Source organism: Bicyclus anynana, chromosome 1 (genome assembly GCF_947172395.1).
Source record: "Bicyclus anynana chromosome 1, ilBicAnyn1.1, whole genome shotgun sequence".
NCBI classification, from domain to species: domain Eukaryota; kingdom Metazoa; phylum Arthropoda; class Insecta; order Lepidoptera; family Nymphalidae; genus Bicyclus; species Bicyclus anynana.
The window spans coordinates 3,757,466-3,785,358 of NC_069083.1; the positions used below are offsets into that span (position 1 = coordinate 3,757,466).

Here is a 27,893-nt window from a genome sequence, read left to right on the forward strand (position 1 = left end):
CAGTCATAACCCATCTTGGTACAAAATTCTCTGCAATACAAATTAATCAAGCCCAAGCACAAGGTAGCTACCGTAAACCGTTAAGGGGTTCTCTTTATTGACCTTGGTCTTCATCATCAGACCCCTAATAACAGACAACTCATCTAGGTCGAAAGTTCTCAGCAATACGAATAAATCAAGGCCAAACACAAGGTAGTTACTGTAAACTGTTAAGGAGTTCCCTTAATTGTCCTTGGTCTTCATCACCAAACCCCTAAATGATAGTCACAACCTATCTATGTGGAAAGTTCTCATTAATACAAATTAATCAAGCCCAAACACAAGGTAACTGCTGTAAATCGCCAAGGAGTTCCCTCGTCTGTTTTATGACTCCATCATCAGATCGATTTTAAACCTTCATAATTTTGTATTTCTTAAAGGTACTAAATGGAAAAGTTTACGAACACACTAGACACCCATATAATTTTCGAAAGTTCCCCTCAATTTCTCCAGGTTTCCATCATCAGATCTTGTCATGATGGCAATGGGACCAAATGGGGACTATACCGTTTCAAACAAAAAAAGAATTTTTGAAATCGGTCGATGGATGTCCACTGCGAGACATAGGCGTTTTGTAGGGACTTCCAAAAATCACGATACTGAGCCACCTGTGTCCAGGGAATCGCTGCGACTTGCTTGATGTCTACTGTGATATGATGTTGATGTGTATGATACTTACTTGTTGGAATATTGTTATGGAAAATAATAAGGCAAGTCCTGACAGATACTTACCTAGTGAAGTAGACACCAACTGACAGCCACATATTATTGAGGATAACAAAGGTTATATGGCTACCACAGCTCTAGTAGTAAACATTCATTTGCCAGTAGAACGTCATACCTGCTATTTAGTATGTACACACGATAGATAGATATATTTAATAGCAGATATCTGCGGTCATACACTCCTATGTAGACTAGTTTAAAGCACTCACTATAATGCGGATGGAAAAATTGAATACATTCAAATCTGAACTTTATTACAATGACACAAGGTATAGCAGAGGGTTGGATGACGGAAAAGTTAGTTGTGTTATACAGGGTGAGAGGCGTCGCTGCGTGCATCTGTGTTCACAGGGTGTTGCTAATATGCCAGCTGCCGTGCCATTGAGTGCTGCGTACTGTTTGTTCGAGTAGGTGGATGAACCAGACGCGGTGTGTGATGATATGGAAATTGATATAAAGTTTCACGCAGTTGGCAATTTGAAGTTTCGAGTACGATAAGTACTCGAGACTGAAACTAACATTTACAGCTTTAAACAACTCTATCGTAAAAGAGCAGGTGAATTTGCAAGGGTTCTGTGCTAGGTTCACACAGTTCAATTTAAGACAGGTTTCCCGATGATCATAATAAAGGTACAGGCGCACCGTGGTTTGTACGCAATAACGACCTCCATAAAACTGGTTCCTGCGACAAATCACGGGCGCACAGTGGTTTGCACGCAATAACGACCTCCATAGAGAATTTACCTTCAATAGCTAGTTACATGAAACAGCTCTCTCGAAATAATTTCGACAGAGCTGCCATACATCCCAACCAAGTAGTGGTTGAAGCCTGCAACTACACCCAACCTTAACGCTAATTTCAAGCAGAGGCGTCCCAAAAACTTCCTTTACGATCCAGACGATGACGTGACGACCGACAATGCTTCTCGGGCACCACAATCACACAACACAGCGTCTTCGCCGGCGAAGACGAGGTCCCCGATATCTAACGTCACCCGGACGTGGGTTTTCTAACTCACGATCTCGGGGGCGTCTGACTGATTCACTCAGATCACGGTTACACCCTCCCGAATGGCCAACTAAGCCGAGGTAAGAGTCTCATAAGAGACGCCCTTACAGAGCCTTTCCGTCCTCTATCTTTATTTCAGCCTTCGAGTCTCATCAGGCGATGCTTCCGCGCTCGCCCAAATCCCCCGGTGACGGCACATCGGCACTTACTCAATACGGAAAATAAATAAATAAAGGTATAGTCAAAATCCACCCGCCTGCAGTAAAGCAGCATGGTGGCTAGTCTAAATCCCTCCTCTATCCCTCTATAACTAAAGAGACCATTCTACGAGGCTCATATTGACAATTTAATACAAAAAATATAGTATTTAAATATACATTCATAGGTGCTAGAGAAGTTATCCAAAGAACTATTCAGACTATAAATGGCACAATTTCAAACGACAATAGTGCAAAGTAATATATGACATAGCAAAGGCAATAGCGCGGAGTAAAAGGAAATGAAGTCCGAAAACTTATAAAATCTTTCAAAGGATCGCTTGCAATAGCTACGTTCATAGACCGCTTTCCTGGCGATTGTGTTGGAATTGTATTTCCTAGAAAAATTTATACTGATTCCGGTGTTTCTTTTTTCTCCGTTGCAAAAGAGGGTTTATTAGTTTCGAAAAATTCTAAAATTATTTATTGAAATACGAGTACAATCAAGTACATAAGTGCTTTTCCTAATTTATTACTAGCTTCAAAATTAGTGCAAATGTATCAACATCTTTAACAGCCCATGGACTTCTACTGCTGGAATAGGCCTCTTGGATGGGCTTCCAAACATTGTGAAAAACTAAATTTCACGCGGACAAAGTTGCGGGCGTCTGCTAGTATGTCAGAAATGAATTACGAGTAGGTAGCTTTTATCAAAATCCTAAAAATTACGCCCTTAGTTTCATTATTTTAGCCAACCCTATTGCTAAATGAATCTCTGCTATACGATAATATAAATTCAGTAGGTGTACAGTTTTATAAATAAAGAGATATAGATTTCATATTGCAATTAGTCTCCAAAGCAAACAGTATGCATTCTAAAGTATCTACCTATCCAATTCATTACGCACTGAAAATCATAAAATAATAATATAAATTTTGTTTTCGTCATTAACGGACCTTATTCACTGTCATTAATTAAAATGAATGTGTAAAATATTTCAACATAAGTGCTGTATTTATTGGTCTTGCTGATTTATCTTAATGATTTACTTTTGAATCTGATATTAATAATGATTGGGAGTCATAGTATGATAAGTTTATTTTTAAATCTTGACTTTTTGAATATTTAGAAAATACTAAAGAGTATAACTTTTATACGATGCTCTCCTGCTTTGAATATGATATTTGATTATAGACTACTTATCGTGTTTGAAGAGCTAGTTTGATCCCCTTTTGTCACTTAGTGTCCATTTACACGAGTGGCAACTGCAGTCGATTGCAGTCGTCAGTAGCAGCTGCCGCACGTGTAAATGAGCACTTAGGAATTCATTTCTGTACAAGTTAAAATTGTGCATTAGCAATTAGTTACTAAATTGTTACTGTAGGATACTTCACAAAATCAAAAAAAATATGACACTTTAAGACTCATAAACTCTGTAGATCTTGAACCAGAAAAGAATGTAATCGAAAAAAGTTAGGAAAATAACAATATACTCCTGAGAGCTGAGTTATAAATTTCAGTATTGAACTTTTCTTAACAAGTCAGTGTACAGGCTCCATTACAGTAACCTAGGGGTGGCTCAGTGCTCAGTCTGTTTGCACGCTCTAACAAGTTTATACAGGGCCGCTTGTGTACGTCTGCCACTTTATATTTTCACCTTACACACCTCTGATGCTACACCATCTATCACAACATGCATCCAAGATATGATAACTTAAATTTTGTACATGAAAATATCAAAATACAAAAACTTAAGCATTAAAAAAGTTGATAGTAGTCCTAATGATAGTGACGTTAAAACGTTATCACCCTTAGTTCACAACCCCACATTGGAACACCACGGTGGCTCTAAGCTCCAAGTACTCTCTGGAAAGGAGGGAGGCATATCCCAGTAGTGAACTTGTGTGTTCAATTCTATAAATTATAAAGACTTTGCTGATACTTAACAAATTGTAGTTTTTGATAGAGCTAAAGTACTGTATTATTTACCTACAGCCATCTAAGGATATTATAAGGATAATATAATAATAAGGATAGGTCTCACCCCGCGCGCCGTTTGGAGCATACAACAATGTTTGTATAATTGTAATCTGTAACCAAGTTGTGATTAACTAAAACCTCGGAGACTTTCCTACCTGGACTATAATTTCTTAGAAGAAGGAAAATATCCCGACCCAGGACTGGAACCCAGGAGCTTGTGATCTGAAGCCACTTAGGCTTATACTGGATCATCGAACCAAATGAAATGTTGTTTTTTCCATTTTTTACTCAGAATACTATATTGTAACTTATGCTAACTTATCCTATTAACTATACAAATCATGCCCACGTGGGATGGTGGCAAGAATACTGACTGCATTTTCGCGTTGGGCGAGGAGATTGATCCTTTGCGCAAAAAGTCAGCTCTTCTGTCCAGTCGAGGGAACTAGCCTATAGTTTTTGACGTGACAACGTCTTATAATTCGATGAAGCCAGATGCAAACTCGAAAAAAGATGACGTCATGCATCGTTCCCTCGTTCCGGTTGCCAACTTTTTTTACTAGAAATAAAGTATATCTCGCTCTTTCTTTTGAAAAATGTAACCATTCCATCAGTATTTTCTGATGTTGTCACGTTCAACTATCGTCTGTAAACCGACTTTACAGACAACCGATTTTTTAAATTAGATTTTTCACAAATTAAAATCTAATTAAAACTCGAGACGGAAGCTACGTGAGTAGTACTTATACCATTACGTCAGAAAACCGTTCCCTTTGTTTACATATAAAAACTTTCAGTTTATATAAAGTTGGAAGACGAGGAAATGTTTTGATCGCCGTTTAACTAGAACAAGGATTGACTTTATCAGAACTCTGTGTTTAATGGGAGAAGTTTTGTTTTTGCGTTTGCTTAAACGAAAACTTTCGCCAGTCTCTAGGCTGTGATTTCTATTAATATTAACTATATTAAATATTATAATACTTTAGCATTGTGATTTTTATTTATCTGACTCATCATCGAAAGGTCGAGGTTCGATCTTAGCCCGCTGGAATATTGTCGTAGTGTTATCCGACTGGTTGGAGGGGAATAGGAATATTGGTCATATTTAAAAGATATTAGATCATATTTAAAATAGTACAGTGGTGGTGATAAGTGTTTTTCTTATTCTTACTTGCTTTATACCGTCTAAAGGGCATTGATTTTCCTGATCAATGGGGAGGGGTGATGTTTTAATTGCATACTGTCCTTTAACATGTTCGCACTGATTTTTCTGAACTTTCCTCTGGTGCGGTACGAGGTTTTTTTGACCTCATACTAGATTTTTATCTGGTCCGGTACGCCGTCCATAGACCTCTTAACTCTTAATGACGCTAGACGTACGAGGTCAATTCACCTCGCACCGCAGCGAATGTGTTAAGATTCTGCTCATGGAATTATCATAACGCTCATACTTGCTTCCTTCATAAAGAGCTGGTCTAAAGGCTTATGAGAGTATTGGGCAGAGTTTCGGTAATCGTTAAACGAACGAGGACTGAGGGTTAATTTCAATAAACAGTAATCTCGCAACTCGAAAGAGAAGAAACGTGTCACGTAGATTGAAAGAGATAGAGATCTACCCACTTCTACTACTTAAAAAGTGTGTGTGAAACTTGGACGGATTAGATAGGGACCTGACTTGCTAGATGTTACCCCTCTGTCAAAATATAAGATCAACGATCAAAAGCGTTTATAAAAGCTGTTTAAGAATCGATGTTTCATTATTGTAATCGTTTTCGTCGTGTAAACAGTTCCCTGTGTGAATTTGGCGATTTGGCTAAAATTTGGAATGGAAATGGATTTTACTCTGGATTAACACCTGGGCTACTTTTTATCCCGAAAAAATCCATGGTTTACCAAGATTTGCGAAAACTGATGATTTTAATGATATGAATGTTTGTTACTCTTTCACGCCTCGACTACTTAACCGAATTAGCTGAAATTTGGTATTGAGATATATTATAGCATTGATTAACACATATGCTACTTTTTATCCCGGAAAAATCCATGGTTTCTGAGGGATTTGTTAAAAATAAATTCCACGCGCACGAAGTCGCGGGCGTCCGCTAGTACTCCAATATAAAAATCTTTTTTCAACAAACGAGCTAATTATATGTTTTTGCGCATGATGAAGATCAAATGATCACAAAGCACTGAATACATGCGATACAGTGCGATGCGAGAAGTACCCGCAGTTTACGATTATTGCTTCCGACGGTTAATGCGACACCAGTGATCCCGGTTTTATTGTTTAATATTCTTTCAAAGGGGAAACGGAATCGTGTCGCCTTAAACCAATAAAAGTTGTAAAATATCACTTGTTCTGCATTTTATGGCAACATCCATTATTGTTGAGGGATGTAAAATGATTATTGTGCCCTATTATGAGCAATATTAATTTCGTAATGGATTCCATGGAAGAAGGTTCCGAAATTTATAAATAAAAGTTTTATGGATTATAATAAAAAAACATTTATTTTTCAAAATGTCAAAAATGCTGTCGTCTGTTTTGTGACGTCACAATGTTACTTGATGTACTAATCGTCGAATTAATTTGTTAACTAAAATGTTTGTCAAATGATATGGTAAAGGATTTGTTAACGAGACGTCATGAAACAGTTAAAATATAATTACACCATCGAGGCCGACAGCGTTTTGGCTCATATTGTCAAAAATATTTAAAAATTAAAATTTTCATGCAGGTCATCACATCTCAAAAAATATCGAAGTATTTCATTTTAATCTAGTAGAAGGTTAATTAACAATTTAAGACCATTTAAAAAAAATTGTCAAAATTCTAAATTCAAAATTAATTTATTTCAATTAGGCTTAGTTTACAAGAACTTTTGAAAGGTCTGGTACATGTCAAAATTTAATTTAAGGTAATGGTGGTAATAATAGACGAAAACTTAAAATTAAAGTTACGAGGGTTCGAAACGCGCCTTGGTCCGAGAAGAGCTCACAACAAACTCAGCAACTCAGCCAAGGTTTATCAACTAGCCCATTCTGTTTTTTATAAATTCCGCGGGAATGTAGCCAATGTTCATCACTTATATGTATACCAAATTCCATCAGGATTCGTTTAGTGGCTTAGCCTTGAGAATGTACTAGACAGACAGACTTAGTTTCGCATTTACAATATTAGTATAGATTTCAGCAAACTATTTCACAACAGCCCCTTTATTTGTAACGATGGTTCGTTAATACGAGTAAGACCGCAATATTATAAACAATTTCAGCTCAAGATCCTCGTAACAATTTTCAGTATCAGTCGGGACTTACCACTGACATGTTTGTACTGCAATTTGATACAGCCAGACAAGGGTTGGCAATTTTCCTTATTTATCGCCCTGAGGAAATTTATGAACGCCCCTTAAGCCTTGTTAGGACGGACTTCTCGTGTGAGGCCGTATGGAGTCAGGTTTTTCTATTAATTTAGAGGCAAAATTTATTCTTGCATATTCCGTTTTTGTTTACGTAACCTTCAGTATGTCCAGTCACTCTAGCTGATGCGTTGCTTGTTTTCAATGCTCTAAATAGTAAATTATGGCATTTTTTAGAAAATCGCTCCGTTTTTTTTTGGGGAGCGTTTAGTGGGATAAGATATAAGAGAGAAATATAAGAGTTTCCTCGAATAGAAGTATTAGTAGAGAACATAAACTTACTTCTTTCAAAATAACATTTTCGCTACTTTTTTAGACATGAGGTATCGTTATCAAGGTCAAATCCTTGAAAAAAATTTTGATAAGTTAGTTGCAATACCAGAAATCATTCATAATTTTATATTTCTCTTAAGGGGTTATTCTTTTAATATAAATACAAATGTAACAAACAGGTAGTATGCATTAAGCATCCAGCAAACGAATTTCAGCACCCCTGTAGAAAACGAAACGCTCCAACCATACTAAAGCCAGTGCAAAAGAAAAGTTAAAACCCATTACAAATTCACAAACAAGTCCGGATACGACTCATTACGCCACTATTTATTATTTAGTGCGGCACTTGGATGCAGCTCAAATGCTCACAAAGCGCAGCATAAAACTGCGATACAGTCTGATCCGGCGCGCGGAAGCGTGCCGCACTTTACGATTATTGCTTCCGCTGTGTAGGTACTCTGTGTTACCAGAGGACTGGCTTTTATTATTCCGTGATTTGTACTGTGTTACTTGTAGTATAAGTTTTAACATCTTATTTGCTCAGATTGAATACTAGCTATACCTTGACAAGGTGCATGCTAACACTAGAAAAAAATATAGCATGCATAAGAAAAAAAAAATTATAATATGTAAAATGTGTATTTTAAATATATAATTAATTAAATAACGAATTTTACTAAACTGATAATCTAATTCTCCTTGCAAACTACTATAATAGCGATGCATTATACGTAACAGTAGGTAGAAAATAGGTACGAGTCCTATATCAAACAAAATTCAGCACCCCTGTAGAAAAAGAAACGCTCTAACCATACCAGTGCAAAAGAAAAGTTAAAACCCATTACCCATATTTAATAACGATTTTTACTAAAGTGATAATCTAATTCTCCTTCCAAACGACTATAAAAGCAAAACATTAAATGTAACAAATAAGTAGAAACTAGGTAAGAGTTCTATAAAAAACAATATTCAGCACCCCTGTAGAAAACGAAACGCTCCAACCATACTAAAGCCAGTGCGAAAGAAAAGTTAAAACCCATTACAAATTCACAAACAAGCCAGGATACGACTCATTACGCCACTATTTATTATTTAGTGCGGCACTTGGATGCAGCTCAAATGCTCACAAAGCGCAGCATAAAACTGCGATACAGTCTGATCCGGCGCGCGGAAGCGTGCCGCACTTTACGATTATTGCTTCCGCTGTGTACTCTGTGTTACCAGAGGACTGGCTTTTATTATTCCGTGATTTGTACTGTGTTACTTGTAGTATAAGTTTTAACATCTTATTTGCTCAAATTGAATACTAGCTATACCCTGACAAGGTGCATGCTAACACTAGAAAAAAATATAGCATGCATAAGAAAAAAAAATAATTATAATATGTAAAATGTGTATTTTAAATATATAATTAATTAAATAACGACTTTTACTAAACTGATAATCTAATTCCCCTTGTAAACTACAAAAATACCAACACACTAAATGTAACAAATAAGTAGAAACTAGGTAAGAGTTCTATAAAAAACAATATTCAGCACCCCTGTAGAAAACGAAACGCTCCAACCATGCTAAAGCCAGTGCGAAAGAAAAGTTAAAACCCATTACTAATTCACAAACAAGCCCGGATACGACTCATTACGCCACTATTTATTATTTAGTGCGGCACTTGGATGCAGCTCAAATGCTCACAAAGCGCAGCATAAAACTGCGATACAGTCTGATCCGGCGCGCGGAAGCGTGCCGCACTTTACGATTATTGCTTCCGCTGTGTACTCTGTGTTACCAGAGGACTGGCTTTTATTATTCCGTGATTTGTACCGTGTTATTATAAGTGTTAAACAACTTGTCAGTTAATAATACTAGCAATTAATAAAATGAAATAACAATTGAAAAATAAAATATGAACCGACTGAGTAAAATCAGCTTTGAATAAAAACTGAGAAGAAAAAGTTCAGTCCCAGAAGTGTACAATTTATTTAGTACCACATTGAAATTATTTCATAATAATAAAAATTAACCAACTTCTAAATCCCAAAAATGTTTCTACTAAACTAAAAATCAGAAAATAACATCTTGTGTATGTGTCTGTCTTGGCACCGCTTGCAAAGTGATCAACACTTTGCAGGCGGTGCCAAGACAGTGGCGGTAAATGGGACCTTGGAGCAAACAATAGGGTACTTTTTGACCCTAAAATAAAAATAGAAAGGGATGAAATAAAGGTTGAAAGATTGTATGGAAATTCCTTAATTTTTTTTTACAGTTACAGTTTAAAAAATTTGTTCATAATTCACAAAAAAAATACAAAATGCAATGTGATTGAAATAATCCGAAATAGTTTACATTGATTTCCACGCGGACCAAGTCGCAAGCGTCCGCTAGTTCAATTATATTATCAGTAATAACAAAATGTAATTTCTAGTCCTAATGTTAAAAAGTAAAGATTTTTTTTTAAGTTAGTCCTTGATTACAATCTCACCTGATGGTAAGTGATGATGCAATCTAAGATGGAAGCGGGCTAACTTGTTGGAGGAGGATGAAAATCCACACTCCTTTCGGTTTTTACACGACGTCGTACCAGAATGCTTAATCGCTTGGCGGTACGAGGTCTTTGTCGGTAGGGTGATAACTAGCCACGGCCGAAGCCTCCCACCAGCCAGACTTGGACCAATTAAGAAAACCTCAATCGGCCCAGCCGGGGATCAAACCCAGGACCTCCGTCTTGAAATCCACCGCGCATACCATTGCGCCACGGAGACCGTCAAAATCTTGAATTTAAAATTTAAAAAGTTATCTTAAGCCTAACCAAGTTTTTCCAACGGTTGATTGAAAGCACTCCCAGGGGATACACAGTAAAAAACGCATTTATCAAAACTTGGACACTTTCCGTTACTTTAAGATATCAGCACTTTGTTTCAGACATTAAGTGTTTAACGTGATTAATCATCGCTAACTTGGTTTAGGTAACTTTTTTGTATGAAAGATCACTATTTGTATCATGAAAATGTCCAAACTCTTGTTGAGTATACTTCGAAAGGTCAAATATTTTCTAGATACGGTGGAATATTAATGACATAGTTACAACTTACTAAAATAAAGATAGCCGCATAGCTGTTATACGTATATGTATATCATTTATCTTTACCTCATATTTTTACTTCGTTTTATTAGACTCAAGAAGATATAAAAAACAATAGGTAATAAAATTATCTATCTATATTACAAAGCTGAAGAGTTTCTTTGTTTGAATGCGCTAATCTCAGGAACTACTGGTCCGATATAAAAATTTTCCTTCAGTGTTAGATAACTCATTTATCGAGGAAGGCTTTAAGCTATATATTATCTCCGTATTCCTACAGGAACAGGAACCACGCGGGTGAAGCCGCGCAGCGTCAGCAGCATACTTATAAGAAGAATAGCTTGTTCTAATACACATTATCAATACTTTATTAAATTCAAATTGCATCTATGGAGGCAATACATGAACTGTTTGTAATTATTAATTATTAAGTCACTTAATTTTAATTATTATAGTAAGTATATCATTCTTTTGTTACGAAGTGTCTCATGAGGAATGGTGATTGAATCAATTAATATTATTTAAATACATATAGGCCATATTTTATTACCATGAAAAATAAAGAAATATTTTTTGGTAGCTTTGACGGCCGCGTGGCGCAGTGGGTAGTGACCCTGCTTTCTGCATCCACGGCCGTGGGTTCGATTCCCAAAACTGGAAAATATTTGTGTGATGAGCATTGGTATTTTCCAGTGTCTGTGTATATTTTTACTTTATATAATTATTTATATGTAGTATTGTATAAATGTATATGAATATGAATATCTTAGTACCCATAACACAAGCTACTCTGTATGCTTACTTTGGGGCTAGATAGTGATGTGTATTGTTTAAGTATATTTATTTAAAAAAAAAAAAACAAAAACAAGCTAAATATTTTAATAATATCTCTGTTAGGTTAACTACAATATTCTCCTGACAGAATTTCGAGGACGCCTTGCAATCTCACCGGTGACCAGACAACTACACAGGACGCTTGTACTATATACTATAGTGTATAGTACAAGCGTCCTGAACCTACCTTGTTCTAACGTATACGTTAGAACAAGGTTCTAGCTTCTTTGACATGGAAATGAGATAGCTTAAGTCAAAGAGGCTTTAGATGGGCAAGCTACATCTTAGATCATTTAACGTTTCTAAGTTTATGCTCAAACGAATGCCTTCCTTCTCAGATTTACTTTTTATTTATTTTGTTATGTAATATAAAACAACTTTATTGCATATTATATTTTTTTTTCTTTTGTTTGTTTTATCATAATAATATTATCTTTTAGCAAATAAAATTTGTAGGATTATGTGATCTCAATCGCTTCTAATCACCTTACCGACAAGTTTTATTACAGCGATTACAGCAAGTAATTGGATTAACTAAATTGATATCTATATCTATCTATCTATACTATAATAAAAGAGTAGAAATCGAGTGTCTGTACTTTGCCCAAATTTAACTAAAATCAAGTTAGGGCGATTAGAAATGAGCAATAGAATACAAAAATATTTTTTTTGATTTTCTTGTTTGTCTGTCTGTCTGTCTGTCCAGGGCAACATATAGGCGTTGTATCATTAAGATCAGATATATAGAAAAAAAGTTATCTTGAAAAAAAAACGAATTGCTATCTTTGACTATGCTAGTTGACTTATACGAAATTGAGATTCTATGTTACAAATGTCATCCGGTGCCTTCTGGTGGATATTTTATGTAGGTAGATGATATTTTGTCAATTGATTTGATGTTTATTTTAATAGTTTGATATTAAGGACCAAAATAGTGAATAGGCCAGCAATCTAAATGGCATTCTATCTTTTCCACGGCCTACTTATTTAAGTTTGGTGACCACTTGCTGATTAATGAGCTACTTACTTTCACATTGTACAACATAATAAAATATACTTTAGTATACTAAATTCGTGTCCACATATCAAGTTTCCGTGGTGTAGCGGTTATCACATCTGCCTAACACGCAGAAGGCCCCCGGTTCGATCCCGGGCGGAAACATAGTTTTTTGCAAATTCCTATCATATCATACACTGATGAATGAATGTCTATAATTTTATCAAAAGGTTATCAATATGTTTATTATGCATTTACACTTTTTTTTTTGTTTATTTTAACATGTACTACAGAATTCGCGGACGGGAGTGATAAAAATAAAATTGCATCTTATCAATTGAGTTTAACTTTAATATTATCTTTTGGTCATTTGTATTTATACAACGTATGAACAAATTCCATTTATATTTGGATATATTATTAGAAATATTTTCACAAACAGTTATCTAAGTACTTCAATTTTATTCTATTTAACCGACAAATGATTTAAGGTTTATAGAGTTGTTTTATCTTTCTGTCTTTTTAACGTTAATCTGCGGAAGTACCTATTAACCACATTTTCTTACGTGTTCACAGTTACCTGGATCCAATGATGTTATTGCCTGGATCGAAGTATTGAGACACTACCCAGGAACTGTAGATGATGGCGGAGCATTGTACCACAGTAATCTGTGATTGTACTTTACTTTACATTGTACAAAAGATTACTCACGAAGGGGATGATCACAATCCTCAATTTTCAATCATGAGGGACTGACTGGAGAGAGATAAATAAACTAACAAAGTATTGTTAATAAAATATTTAATATGAAAAACTAATTTGCCACCAATGTTATCATATTATACATATCGAATTTCAAAACTGGTAATTGTAAAGAAGTAAGATTTGATATTTGTTTGTAACGATTTAACTCAAAAACTACTAGACCGATTTTAAAATTTCTTTCGCTGTTGAAAAACTACACTTTCACTGCATACATAAGCTATATTTTATCTCCGTATTCCCACGATAACAGGAAATATGCGGCTGAAACTGTGGGGCATCTGTTATTAATTGAATAAATAAAGAAATTTTATAATACTTGCAAAAGAACCGACACAAAAGACAAACAAAAACAACAATGTTACCATGGCAACGTTTGACGTCGACTTATCGAGTTGTATCAATTTACAGGGCCCTTTGATGTGGCGGAGACAGGTCTAAAATAATTAATTTTAATTAACGCCAAATTGTAGATACTACACTATCTAATAGCTCGAGTTTTGATTTAATTACGGCTTGACATTTCGAAGGCAGTCTCAGTTTCCCAAATTAAGTTTGCGTTGTAATAATATAGCCTTGGTAATGAAAAGCCTCATAGGTTCAGTGGTTACATTACTCCGATATTACGGTCTTGGTTTCTAGTTATGGGTTTGGGTATGGAATATAAGGATTTCTCTTCGTCTTCTTTTCCTTCTTGTGTTAAAATTTCATTTGGTCAACTGTGTAAGTGCCGTAGGCTCCATAAGGGACCTCAGCGGCGTCACCGAGAGGTTTGGGCGAGCACAGAAGCATCGCCTGATGGGGCCCGAAGGCAGAAGCAGAGTAGATGGGCGGAAAGACTCTCTAAGGGCGTCTCCTCTGAGACTTGGACCTCGGCTTAGAGGGCCGTTCGGGAAGGGTGTGTTGGCCTGAGTGAATTAGTTGTATCAGTCCGGGCGCTCCGTGAGTTAAAAAGCCCACGTCTGGATGACGTCAGATATCGGGGCTCTAGAGAGCATGTTAAGCCAGTTGTTATGGTCACGATAATTAGTTTTGTTGTGAAACTAAATTAATAATTATTTAGTCTCACATCAAAATTAATTATCGTATTGAAGAAAAGAAATTTTTAAAAAGGAGCACAAGCTAGAAACTTTAAATGCCTACTTGTATTTTTCATTTGCTACTTCAATATTTTGTATGTTAATTATTAAAAATCATTCATAATTAAATTGAACTTTTGAAATTGCTTTTATAATATATTTCCTTTGTATGTCTACGCTATAATTTATTGTTGATTAAAACATCCTCTCCCTGAAACGCATAATATACATTTATGAAAGGAAAAACCATTACACAAATAATTCTTTTCAACAAAACCAACTAACATAACAAGAGTTCAAATAATCATTGCAAACTTCTTACACGTTCTATTATAGCTTTTATATCATTACAATAAAGTCTGAATTTGAATGATTGGTTGTTAAATAAACAGGGGTGGTACGAACGAGATAATGATGTAGGCGAAACATTAAGTGTTTTGCTTAACTGTCAGCTATATGACTTCATAAAACATGGCAGCCCTTACTGTGTTTACGCGCCCATTCATTTCGGTTTTGTCTATGGTACAACGGGTTGTACTTGATTTTCTCGTGTCTATGCCTTTTTGTACTTGTAAATTCAATATGAAAAACAAAATCCCGACATGGCGCTAATGGTTTTCAGCGGCTTTGTGTTACTTGATGAGGAACTAGGACGTGTAAACTTTGTTTGAATATTTTGCAGCTTGCACTCTTCGTTTAGATAAAGATTTTTCAGGATTAGTGCTTGATTTTATTCCTTGTAAAACGTATTTTGTATTTAGGACACTTCAGTTATTATTCTTCCATCTATCCGGCGCAGATGACCGCTATTTTGGTTCAACTCGCTTGGCGGGACCTATAGCGACAAATAGGGATGATGACAGTTTTTTAAATTGTATAAAAATTAAGAGTTTGCTATTAGTAAAGCCATTTTGTAAAAGTAGCAGGGTATCTGCGATCATTACTTTTGGAGCTACAGGGATTTAAAGGATACAGATTTGCGGCACTGCCGTGGATCCCTGTAAACGCCCCATACAAAATGGCACGAACTATTGACGTCATAGGTACATAATGATCGTTATATCTGTATGGGCGTTCAAACAAAATTACTGATATTTTTGTTATTTGTGCGTTTATTTTATTTAAAAATGTCACATTTAATGTAGGGAAGCTAAATCTCTATGAACTTTCATCTAATTACGATAAAAGAGTTTTAATACATTTTGAAAGTTTATAATATTATTTATTTTGCAAATATCCAGAGAATCGTTGCTTTTTATGTATAAATTATTAGTATTGACCTTATTTACCCGAATGTATTATAAAAAGCAAATTAATAAAGCCATCATAATCATCATCCCCATTGATAACCCCTCTCATTCTGAGTGGAGACTCGAGCTCAGCAGTGAGCCGTATATGGGTTGATAACGATACGACGATACGATGTCCCATCTTAGGCCACACTACACTTACCATCAGGTGAGATCGTGGTCAAGTGCGAGCCTATTCCATAAAAAAAACTTTTAACTCTTCTAAATTAACCCATTTTCAGCTTTGACTGCAACGTCCATTATCATTAGATGTAACCGCGGGTTTATAGATATTTTCATCAAAAGGATAATTTTAAAAAGATTAAGAAACTAATAATAAAAATGCGAAAGTTTTTAAGGATGTTTGTATAAATGTTTGTTACTCTTTAACGTCGCAACTACTAAGCCGATTTGGCTGAAATTTGGAATGGAAATAGATTTTACTCTGGATTAACACATGGGTGAATTTTCATCTCGGAAAAATCCATGATTCCCGAGGGATTGTGAAACAATAAAATTCCACGCAGACGAAGTCGCGGGCGTCCGCTAGTTAACTGTCAATGCTTGTCCTTGTAGACTGGTTGCTATAATTAGTTCATGATCTAGATTTCGATTAGTCGCCAACGCACTTTCTCTTTTACAATAAGATCTAGATTGCGTGCGCACAATTTGGCACATGTCTTCAAGTTTCCGTGGTGTAGCGGTTATCACATCTGCCTAACACGCAGAAGGCCCCCGGTTCGATCCCGGGCGGAAACATACTTTTTGTTTTACTATTTTTATAACTCAGGATTCATAATAGCTGTGCCCTAAAATTTTACATATAAAAATTATATACAACCTGCTAAAATAGTTTCATGTAAAGTAACAGCCAAGCACTGTAAAAAAATACTTAACAGATCTCATGAAGAGCCAAGCTTTACTCTATATGCCTTTGTCTGACACTCCTCAGTTCTATCATAAGACCAACATTCCAACATTCGTGGATCGAAGAAAAACATATTCTGCCGATCCCTGAAAATGCTCCATACAAAATGGTACGATTTAATGACGTCTTAGGTCATAATGATCGTTGGATTTGTATGGGCATTCAAACAAAATAACTACCTAATATCTTTGTTATTTGTGAGTTTATGTTTATAGTTCAGAAACTGTATGAATTTTCATATAATTACGATAAAAGATTTTTAATAGATTTTGAAATTTCATAACCTTATTTATTTTGCTAATATCCAGACAATCTTTGGTTTTTATGTATAAATTAGTTAATATGGACTTTATTTACGCGAATGTATTATAAAAATCAATATATTCAAACCTAGTCATCATCCCCATTCTTGGAAATATAAAAAATCAGAATGCTTATTGTCCAACAATTATAATCAAAGTAAAAGAAACAGTAATTCTCTTAACGAATTCAACAAATCTACGGATATAACTACAATCCACCACTTCATTATTGAAACAGACTAGTCCTGAAGGCATCCCAATCAATCGGGGCATTCGACCAAACGGTACATATCGACGACCATCTTACCAAGACCCCTCTAACTCACACGCTCCGTTCTCAGTTTCTCATGCCGATTGTCGGACAACTGGTGGCTCATCGTCGAGTGGCGGTCAATCACATTGTAATTGGTACAAGGAACAAGATACCCGTGAAATGACTGCCCCCTGACGAAGGTCTGATGCTTCGGGGCTTTGTATTTAGTCCAACACCCAACACCCCGCTTGAGGGATACTTTTAATGAGTGCGTCAATTGAAATGCTCGGTTGGATAATTTGTAGCGATTTAAATTGAATATATTAGATGTGGTGCACATTGGATACAATTGATTCATTAATACAGTGATTTAATGAATTCAAATCAAAGTGGGATCTTTAAAATATACTCCGAGGCACAATTATACACCCACTTTAATATGACGCCTTTTTAGTAAAGTGGGTAGATTAGTATATATATGTGCCTCTGAGTATATATTTTTTATTTTTCAAGGATAAAATTGTAAAAAAAGAAATTAAATACCAATTACGTATATTTTAAAATACTCGTAAAATATATAGATATCGTAGATAATAGAGAGAGGAGTGAATTAAAGCTAAAAAAAATGTTTTTAATTAGAAAAATATTACTAACCTTACGAACTGCGTATCGTTCTAAAGACAAAATAGTAAATTAGGTAGAATTTTTTTTTTTTTTTAATATCATCAAAAGATAATATTTTGAAAGTTCTTGGAAGCCCTCAAAATAACACAATCTAGTAATTAGGTTATTAAGAAATATGATAATACGCTTGTGGTCTATTAATCGAGAGTCCAATTAAAATAATATTTCTTTCTAATTAAGGTTAGAAGAAATCTAACGATATTATTTCAATGTGAACTGTAAAGATAAATCAATGTTAGTTTAACTGAAAATTCGAAACAGTATTCACGTAAAAATGTGGAGAAATTTACTCTTGTCGTTTCTGTTTTGCTGTATAACTATTAACTATTCAGATTGTATACCACGAAGACATAAGTATAACAATCATTTGTTCAATTCTACAGCATATAATAACCAAAAAAATCTTACTGGACTTGGAAATAACGTGCCTTCATACCCTTCATCCCCAACTGGACTATCAGGGACAGGATATCAGCCACAAGCATCCGGATACCGTCCACATCAAACAAAGCCTTCTGGATTTGGAAATAACGTGCCTTCATACCCTTCTTCCCCAACTGGACTATCAGGGACCGGATACCATCCTCAACCATCCGGATATCCTTCACACCAAACAAAGCCTTCTGGATTTGGAAATAACGTGCCTTCATACCCTTCATCCCCAAGTAGACTATCAGGGACAGGATATCATCCACAAGCATCCGGATACCGTCCACATCAAACAAAGCCTTCTGGATTTGGAAATAACGTGCCTTCATATCCTTCATCCCCAACTGGACTATCAGGGACAGGATATCATCCACAAGAATCCGGATACCCTCCACATCAAACAAAGCCTTCTGGATTTGGAAATAACGTGCCTTCATACCCTTCATCCCCAACTGGACTATCAGGGACAGGATATCATCCTCAACCACCTGGATATCCTATACATCAAACAAAGCCTGCTGGATTTGGAAATAACGTGCCTTCATACCCGTCATCCCCAACTGGACTATCAGGGACAGGATATCATCCACAAGCAACCGGATACCCTCCATATCCAACAAAGCCTGGATTTGGAAATAACGTGCCTTCATACCCTTTATCCCCAAATGGACTATCAGGAACGGGATCTTATCTCCAACCATCAGTATATCCGTCATATCCAACAAGACTAAAGCGTAGTCAAACAGGACTTTAAGGATTTGAAAATAAGGTTCTGATTTGAAACTTGGTGTCATACAAAGTGTACATAATTATTATTCAAGTTTAATAAGGTAGACCTGCTCAACTCTTTCTTGTAAGAAGGTATCTATCAAGATTGCTTCACGTAAACAAATGTGCTCGAAAATTTTCCTAATTGCATTTTTGGCTTCAGTATCGATCACTTACTTACTTACACTCCCTGATAGTTATTTTGGAAATATATTTCATGTACAGAATTGACCTCTCTACAGATTTATTATAAGTATAGATTATCATCTTCTATTTTTAAATTAGATTAGCATCTTTGTGAACTAAACCTGTGTAAATAATTTCATTCCTTTGTTATTCTTCGTAAACAACCGACGAAATCAAGCGACGCTACAAACATATACTTAAGTACTTATGTTTCACTAAATAAGCAGCATTATTAGATGTTCTTCACTATGATCCATTGCGATACCATAAGTTTGAAGAATCGTCGGTTTTTCGCGTAAATTATCAAAATTAATCAATCACTGTTGATAATGAACTTTCGTGAAACAACCCCCGGTTCTAACCTATTGCTAAAGCTCTGCGGCCTTATTATGTATCTCAGTGTACCATTCAAACAATGAGTCACTACATAATTTTTCATGTCATTTTTGTTTTTGTTATCATCTAACATAGTTATTTCCCCGAAATAACATTGACTGTGCCATTTCACATCAAGTGGCAGTGATATTTCGTTTTTCGATTATTTATTATTTTCGATATAATTATGATCGTCTAACATGATTATTTCAACGAAATTACGTAAATACCAGTTTTTCGTTAAAATAAAGTTACTACTCGCTACTACCACTACTATACTAATGCCATTTTACTAAAAATGACGACATTTATGTAATTTCGTTGAAAAAACAAGTTAGATGGTTGCAAAACCGAAAATACAACGATAAACGATGTAGTGAGTGATTGTTTGAATGGTACAGCGAGTTACATAATACCCCTGGTCATTTTGAATGTATCCTGAGTTAGACCACAGCTAGCCCTCACGTGGTCGTCTGTTGTTTCAAACAACACTGCTTATTATTCCGAGCCCTCGGGCTTTGGCTTTAGCCAAACTAGATACAACAATAAACTTTACTAGCTTGGTTTAATAGTAAGATAACAGCCAAACTGTTTACCATATCTATACTAATATTATAAATTCGTAAGTGAGTCTGTCTGTCCTTTGTTGTTTACCTTTTCATGATTAAACGACTGAACCAATCATGATGAATTTTGGTATAATCGTAAATGGGACCTCGGAGCAAAACAAATGGTACTTTTTCACCCTATAATAAAAATAGAAGGGGGTGAACTAGGAGTTGAAAGTTTGTATGGAAAATTCTTAATTTTTAGAGTTACAGGTTTAAAAAATTATACATAAATCAGAAATAAAATACGAAATATAATATGATTCAAGAATTTTCAAAATCAAAATCAAAAATTCATTTATTTCAAATAGGCTCAGTATACAAGCACTTTTGATACGTCAGTTGACTATTTGTAAAGATTCTACCACCTGTTCGGAAGGCAGATTCTGCTGAGAAGAAACCGGCAAGAAACTCAACAGTTGCACTTTAAAAAAATCATACAATAATATTATAATTACAATTGATGACAACATTACAATTTCTTACAGTTTTACTTTCTGTGTGAAGGTAGGGAAGCTGATCCAATGGCCTCCAAGCAACTTTATTATTAAGGAACTCATCGATGGTGTAGTAACCTCGACTAAACAAATGTTTTTTAAAACATTGCTTAAAGCTATGCATTGGCAGGTCCATCACAGTCTTGGGGATCTTGTTATAAAATTTAAACTCTTATGTGGTGAAATAGAGGTTGAAAGTTTACATTGATTTCCTCGCGGACGAAGTCGCTGGCGTCCGCTAGTACTTATCAAATAAAACTTCTCGATAAATTCTTATCTATAGGTACGTCTAATTTATAAAGTTTACATAGCTTGGTGTACTGTCCCATGAACTGTTGAAGGTGAACCATTAAGATTTAGTTGATTTGCGCCTGTTGTTCTCTTTCAAAATAGCGATCGGGGACATTGTCACGTAACGTAAACGCGAATTTCTAAGGAATTGAAACAGCGCTATCTAGTGGCACTACTGCACAACTGTGTCAATTCCATATAAATTTGGGTTTACATCAATGTGATCGTAACAGTATGAAAATATTGAAAACTCCCACTAGGCACACAGTTTGTACTATCCTTATTTACTTAATAAAATCAATTTTAATCAAGTGCCCTACTATATTTTTATGAATTTCAAATTTCATAAATCTAAAAAATGTTTTGTTTAAAATTATAGTTAGGTTGTTGTATCAAAAATTTACACCCCAGATTTTCATTAAAGGAGGGTGAAACATAGAAGCCTTTTAAGTATAATGATTGTTGTAGAAACTTACACCGTTTCAGTACACAAAACTTGAAGCAACTATGAAAATAAACTTATTAATAACTTATTACAACGAATGCTGTTGTTTCTATTATGAATCCTATTTCTTATATACTAAAGTATCTTTTTGCGCGGAGGACTTATTTTGTTGAGTGGTGAGAAAATAACATTTGTTACTTAGTTAAAACTGCATACATTTTCAAAGGGAAGGAAGCTCAAGCTCTTGGTTTATTAGTGTTATAAATGCTATGAGCGTATTGCAGCAACGTCGTTGATGTTAATACGCTATAATTTCATTGATTCTAGTGCATAGGTGTAATAAGTAGTAATTTAATAGTATATAATTTGTAATTTTAATGTGTAAATACTGCCAATCCGGATTGGGCCAGCGTGGTGGACTATCGGCCTAACCCCTCTCATTCTGAGAGGAAACTCGGACTCAGCAGTAAGCCGAATATTGGTTGATAATAATGATGATGATGATGATGATGATGAGAAAATTTAATGATTTGAATCGAATTATAATATTAGTACTTAAATATCTAACTCGAGAACTGTTGTCATCGTTGTCCAAGGTATGGTTATAATTGGATAAGTAAACGGAAAACCTAAAAATTAAAAATAAATTAGATTTTAAGAACATAGTGACATATCAGAGTCAAAACTTACATGCTCCTTCAATGTGGAATGCCAAAAAACTTATACTATCCCTCAATGTGGAATACTTATTTGAAATAGTAAACAAAGAAAAACATTAGAGCGCTTTATGAATCTATACTAATATTATACAGCTGAAGAGTTTGTTTATTTACTAGAAAGCGCTAATCTCAGGAACTACAGGTCCGATTTGAAAAATTATTTTAGTGTTAGATAGAACATTTATCGAGGAAAGCAATATATTATCCCCGTATTCCTGTGGGAACAAGAACTACGCGAGTGAAACCGCGCGGCGTCATCGTCAGAAACTAGAAACGTAATTTCCTTGGAGAGGTATGTACTATATCACTTAACTGTGATCATTGGAATACGATAAAAAACAAATGAATCAATCTAATAACATCCTAACGTAGGCGGGATGGTAGCTATTACCGAAAAGTACGTTTTAAGTGTTCACTCTCAAGATATTTTCAAAATTTAATAAATTTTCATTAAATCTTCTACTCTGCCTTTCATATCGTGCGTAACCTTACGTAGTATTTTATGGGCGTATGGCACACGTAACTATAAATTAAGAGGCGGCCGTAGTGGCTCAGTAAATTAGCACCGTAATGAACCATTAGGCTGATATTAGCGGAACCGAGCCAGGAACTAATGCATGTTATTCCATGAGCTATCGATGTTTAAACGGAATTTATAGGTGCCGAATCGTAGCACAATAATTTTGGATCTGTTGTAATATATTCTTTACTAGCAAACTCGACAGATATGCTTTTGTCTGCTGGCTTGAAATTTATGATGATTTTTTTGATTATGAAACACGGCTAAAACTCACGTGATTTTAGGTCGGAGTATGCCCTAGTTTCGAACCCATACGGGGCCTTGAGCTGCGAAGCGGCTGCGCGACGCGCTGCTGCACGCATTGCGCGCGCGGAGAGGGGTTGAGTAGTGGAGAGTGAAGGTTCCGTTACACTCTCCGACGGTTCATTAATGTCATCTTCATTAGACTCGTCTTCTTGTAAGCAAACCGAACTAACGCTATCTTGTTCCAAATTTGTTGTATGTGACAATGAAAGAAATAGCGGTTTCCATGCTGTGCAGCAACCATCCATGATCCCGATTAAAATTCGGGTGACGACTAATTTCTATCGCTTCACGTATCTTACGAGGTACTAGATGATTTGTTTTTCATTTTATTTAATTCTACAGAGATTCTTCTATCGCACATATTCGTAAGTTAGGTTAAAAAATTATAGACACGTTTATCGTGTGGTCTATAGGATCTAGTGCCTAGTAAGTAGTACTATTCGATTGTAATGCGACGTTTAGAATCCAATTCTGTGTGCCTAGTGGGAGTTTTCAATATTTTCGATGTTACTATCGCGTTGACGTAAACGCGAATTTATATGGAATTGAAACAGTTGTGCAGTAGTGCCACTAGATGGCGCTGTTTCAATTCCTTAGAAATTCGCGTTTACGTTAACGCGATAGTAAAAGTATTCAACTGCCACTAGGCCCTCTGAATCTGAAGACATTGCGTTAATTCAAATCATCGATATCGCTTCAGCTGTTTTACTTGATGTGTTTACATTCATTCTGCAATCGATTATTTTTTTTTAAATACAAAAGGAAATATTGCCGGTGAAATGACACTTGAGGCTTATAAACTTCAATATATCTTATGTGTTATATGGCTGACCTCAATACATAATAGACTTCTTAAGTTCGATCCCGCCTTTTGGTCTAGGTATTGTCTTTAAGAGTAGTTGGAGGGTTAAGGAAGAATATTTACTATTATTTTTAAAATATATCAAATATAGGTACCTAATATTATTTTTTTAAATCATGTTCTATATAAATCTACGAGCACAAAAACAATGCACTTTTCAATTCCAAACTAGGTAAATTTCGTTTCTAAAGCTGACTTTTTCAATACCAAAGGACGTTTTTCGAATTCCCTTTAATTGACTTTAGCTAAAACATCGGCCAGCCTGAATGGAATGAAATTAACTTTTTAATTAACCTAAATCCCGTTTTTCCATTAAGGGTTCGATAAGAGAATTTAAGACACTAAAGGTGTCATTATGTTGAACCTACCTTCGTAGTAAATGACGAACAAAATGCGTTGCTCCATTACTTTAGTACTCGTACAAGGGGGCGCCCGGTGCTCTTTTCTCGCTATATCAAATACTAGTGGACGCCCGCGACTTCGTCCGCGTGCAATTTAATTTTTCACAAATCCCGCGGATACCTCGGATTTTTCCGTAATTAAAAGTGTTAAAATATATTATGTGTTATGTAGTAAAATCTATTTCCATTCCAAATTTCAGTCAAATCACTACAGCCGCAGCGTAAAAGAAGAACAAACATAGTTACATACTTACACACACAAACTTTCGCCTTTATATGTGACTATCTACATAATGTCACTCTAATATTATAATTGCGAAAGTTTGTATGGATGGATGCTCGATGCTAAATGGATGTCTTCTTTGCTAAATGGATTAGGCTGAAACTTGTAATGAAGATAGATTATAGGTACATACCCTTGATTACCAATTAGGCTACTTTTTATACTGGAAAAATCTATGGTAACTGGTGTCCGTGAGATTTGTGCTAAACCGTTTTTATTAAAGCAGGTATTCTTCTACCTTGAGAACTAAAGAACTTGGTTCATTGTCATTGATATAAAATTGACAAGCCGATTCCGATCGTCCCAATCACAATTCCACTAGCCGTAAGCCGATTACTGTCGGGCCTTCCAATTTGGCAGCAAATCTCTTCGCACCTCCCTACGGCGAGCCCTTTGTGCAGGTGATATTACACTGCGGATTGACAGAGGTTACGCCGCAGGGCTTTTCGTGTGGATAGAAAAACTTGTAAGTCTTGACATTGAGTACCTTTTGGCTGCAAAGAATATTTCGTAAATTACATTATTAATAATATGTGGTTCAGTCTATTGGAGGGAGGTTTTCTTTGCTTTACAACAAGTAGTTCAATTTTGATTCTGATCTATTTTATGTTGTTTGAGTTAAATAGAGATATAAAAGACTAAATTGTTCATTTGTTGTTCATTTGTTGTTCGTGCTATTAAGCTATGGAATGCACTCCCAGTCGACATTCGGAAATCCAAATCCCTTGATATGTTTAAAAAATCCGTTAAGACATATTATCTTAGTCACTAGTTACATATTTTATTTTATTAGAATATTTATCATACGACATAATGATATATTTATATATTAGTTTATTTTATGATATTTATAATTATTATATAATTTGTGTAGTATGGTTTATGTATTAGTGTGTAGTTATTTGTATGTATGTATATGTACAATATTATTACGTACACACCACCTACAGTTGTCCTAATAAGTTCCTAAGCCTAAGGTTGCCTGGAAGAGATCGCTACTAAGCGATAAGGCCGCCTTTTGTATTCTACTTTTTCTTGTGTTTCTGTTTTGCTTGTTTTCTTTTATTTTTGTGGTGTACAAATAAAATGTATTAAAAAAAAAAAAAAAAAATTTTTGCCACTTACACCTAGCAATTTTAGGTTCCGTAGGTACTTCAAAAGGATAAAAAATCCAAAAGTTTATATGAGCGTAACTCTATATTAGTTATTTAATTGATTGTAACAATTGCATATTTAACTTTGAAAGGCGTTTTGTCACAGCATATATTATAGTTGCGTTACAGCTTATTTTATCGATTTTCGGCGGTCTTGGTCCTAAGGGGTCTATTTTCTGAAAATAGAAAGAAGAAAAATACCTTTGTTTCAGTAGTATGCCACGCATCTTATATAGTTATATTATACTCTCCCAGGACAATATAATCTGCTAAGCGTGGCATTACTTAGAAAATGGCGCCAGCTCAGTATAATTCTACATCCTTAATGTTGTCATCAATTGTATATCATAATATTGTATGATTTTTTTTAATAGAGCAACTATTGAGTTTCTTGCCGGTTTCTTCTCTGCAGAATCTGCCTTCCGAACCGGTGGAAGAATCTTTACAAACTAAAAAACTGAGCCTAATTGAAATAAATGAACTTTTGTTTTTTTTTTAATTACATGACCTTTTAAATTAGATCTTGCAGCACTCATTATCATCTGAAGACGGTTAGCTTTAGATGTAGAAGTTACGTACACATAAAAAATATTTTTAAATGTTACGGAACACTCGATGCTCGAATCCGATTCGCAATTAGCTGGTTTCGTATTTCAAAATTTCAATGTTTATTTTATTAATTCTATTGGTCATCGCAAATATTAGTTATGTAGATATACATTAATAGATAATATTAATATTGTATTTCCCGTATTTTTTGTTGGACAAAGACCTTCCAGTGAACTTGCGTCGACCATTCAATTAGGTTCAGCGTAATCCGCTTACGGGCGTCACCAGCAGAGCTGAGACCGGATTAATTATGTAAATTGATGTTGTTTTTGTACCGTGCCTACAAAATTTTGAAGCCTTAAATAGCTCATTCGTTAATAAGGCAAATAGGGACACGTTTTCTTGTTAACTGTAAATCTTAGGAATACTAAGGCTTGTGAAAGAGAAACCCTGTTTTCATACAAACTTGGGCCAAAATTATACGAATGATACAGAACTGAAAATTGTCTATAAATTAGGACAGTTAAGAAGATCTCATGAGGCCAATTTAAAAAGATATCATAGATATTTGCCTAATCAGATAAATTACTTGTTACAGGTGGACAATAATTCGTATCTCTTTGTCATAAAACTCATTTAGCTGGTGGGAGGCTTCGGCCGTGGCTAGTTACCACCCTACCGACAAAGACGTACCGCCAAGCGATTTAGCGTTCCGGTACAATGTCGTGTAGAAACCGATAGGAGCGTGGATTTTCATCCTCCTCCTAACAAGTTAGCCCGCTTCCATCTTAGATTACATCATCACTTACCATCAGGTGAGATTGTAGTCAAGGGCTAACTTGTAAAGAATAAAAAAAAAAAAAAAAAAAAATGCATTATCTGTTAAACACAGATAATGCAATTTTTTTTTTTTTTTTACTGACAGGCGATAGTTTTACTAAGGCTTCGACAAAAAGAGGGGTATTAAATGTTTCACATCGTAGTCTGTCTGTGTGTGTGTGTCATTCTCTCTCAAACGGATGGACCGATTTCAATGCGGTTCTTACATTTGAAAGGTAGTTTCCTTAATGTGTTTCTTAGCTATGTTTACCCAATATGGGTCTAACAGTGAAGGAATATCAGCTCTCTTTTCCAAAATTATATTTTTGGTGTTTCCAAAAAGGTATTCCAATTCCATTTTGAAAATATGAATAAATATGTAAATAATGTTCTTTGATTCAGCTCACTTTAATAAAACTTTTCTGTTATGATAGAAAAAATGTAATAAATGGCATAAAAGTCATTATTCTATTAAACTTCATGAGCTTCCCAAAAATTTCAAGTTTGAATTTTGACAAGAGATGCATTATGAACACCACTGTTCATAAGTAACACTAAATTTTAATTCAATAAAATTGCAATTATCCATAAAACGAGTATTTAATCATTTATCCAAGCCACAAAATTTAAAATTCAAGGGAGAACACTCATGTACTAAATGATTTATTACTACAAATATCATCAGTACAATTTAATTAATTATGTAAATTAATATTGTTTTTGCTCTGTGTCAACAGAACGGTGTGTTATTATCAGAGCATAATTAATAAACTGCCAAAATATTTGACCTCTGTATTTGTGATGCATGATACATTGCCTTTGCCTCGTT

The 27,893-nt window shown here is 35.1% G+C and overlaps 2 non-coding genes across 2 annotated transcripts; both read left to right on the top strand.

Moving 5' to 3' along the window:
- The first annotated feature begins 12,646 nt into the window (after positions 1-12,646).
- Trnav-aac (transfer RNA valine (anticodon AAC)) lies at positions 12,647-12,719 on the top strand. The gene has a single exon. It is a non-coding gene; the product is annotated as a tRNA-Val (tRNA).
- Positions 12,720-16,371: 3,652 nt separating this feature from the next.
- On the top strand, positions 16,372-16,444 carry Trnav-aac (transfer RNA valine (anticodon AAC)). Its single transcript has one exon. It is a non-coding gene; the product is annotated as a tRNA-Val (tRNA).
- The last annotated feature ends 11,449 nt before the right edge of the window (positions 16,445-27,893 follow it).